Genomic DNA, 1,813 nt, shown 5'->3' with positions numbered 1-1,813 from the left:
TTAATCTATATATATAGAGGTTCCTCGGCTCACAAAGTAAGGTTTTCGTAAATAAAATAGGTTAAACAGAAACCTGATCTTATCTCTTTAAAACTGAAACCAAAACAGATTTCGCTTTATTTAAAAACCAAATTTTATCAAATTCGTTTTAGTTATAAGATAGAATTTTATGAAGAAGATAAAATCGAGTTAAATTAAATTTTTAAGGATACAATCAAATAAATGCTTTATCATAAAACTTATAATTATCTTTTACGAATTGATTAGTTTGCCAAGCTTTATCTGATTTCTAATAAGTTCCATGCATAACAACCATTAACATGTTTACATCAACCTACAAAACAAACTTATCTTTTATACAACTATAAGTTATGAAGTCAATCTTTTTCGGTTGATATCTCGATCTTTACACGGATCCTTGGTTGTTGAGGCTTGCCCCAGTATTACACCGGAACCAGGTTGTTACAACCCGTTTTGAAGTTCCTGTTAGGAAACTTCGGGAAGTTCTATTTCTGGAACTCTTCTTCTGTCTTTACTTGTCCTCATGGATCTTCTAAAGTTCTTTGTCTCAGTTCCTACTTCAGCTCCCAACGGTTACTGAACCTGCGAACATCACAACACTAGAAAATCCTTATTAGATGGAAGTTTGCTCAATTCTTAACATCATCATCAAAACCTCATAAGGGTCAACAATTTCCCCCTTTTTGATGATGATAAATTGAGCAAACTCCAAAGGATAACAAGTAAAGAAACAGAAGGTTAATTTTTCATTTTTCTATTTTTTTTCATATAAGCTAAGTAAAGAAACAGAATAGAATAAAAAACAAAGAAAAAGCAATTAAAAATTTGAGAGAAAAGAACAACCTTTGTTACTTACTGAACTGGAACTAGAATAACTTCAGGTTCCAAGTTTGCTCCTGCTTTTTCCCCTTTTGGCATTATCAAAAACCTGACTTTTCAAAGTTTTATGCATCTACTCATAGCCCCACAGGCAATTCATCGAATGTGGGAAGCTGGAAGCAGCGCTGGCTAGCTCTCTTAAGCTAGTACTTTCACACAAATTTTCCTGTTTATTCGCAACAATGCATGCATATATAGACAAAGTTCCATTAACAAAAACCAACCATCCATAGTGCTTAAAAAATATTACAGATCAAGTTCCAAAATATCCAAAAGCAAATAAAGTTCAAAAACGACCAAAGAAAACATATCATTGTTCCAAAACCAACATGAAATAGATTAAGCTAAGGGATGGCTAGGATAGGCTGCAAGGGTAATCAGGATTCAAGCACTTTGAGGATTTGCTCAAGCTCTGCCTTGTTGTCTTCTTGAGCTTTCTTCAATTTCTCTTCCAGGCTTGAAATGGATTTCTGAAACTCCTTTGCTTGAGAGGCATTGCTTCTCTCCATTGCCTTCATCTTCCCTGCCATGTCAATGAGCTGTCCTTCAACCTGCATAAGTCTGTTAGACAAATCAGTTACCAACACATTATCTCCTCCTTCACCTTCGCTTAACTCCAAGGGATCATTAGCACTTGTCCTGGTCTGAGTTCCAACAGAGAGCCTTCTGCTCTTCCTAACAGGACCTCTTAGTTGAGAATCATCTTCCTTCCCCTTTTTCTTCTAAGCGTCATACTTCACACACTTCCCCCTCACTACAGTAAGACTTAATCCCCTCAAAGTGGTTTCATTTATCACATTTTCTCCTTTCTCCCTCATATGTCCATAAAAATCCTTCAATTTCACACCCAAATCTTCAAACACCGAAGCAAGTATTGCAGCATATCCTACCTTTATTTCTTTCTCTATACAAT

This window comes from Chenopodium album, chromosome 10, assembly GCF_948465745.1.
Source record: "Chenopodium album chromosome 10, dcCheAlbu1.1, whole genome shotgun sequence".
Classification (NCBI taxonomy): Eukaryota; Viridiplantae; Streptophyta; class Magnoliopsida; order Caryophyllales; family Amaranthaceae; genus Chenopodium; species Chenopodium album.
The sequence above is the reverse complement of the archived record's forward strand: the minus strand, read 5'-3'. Positions refer to the sequence as shown.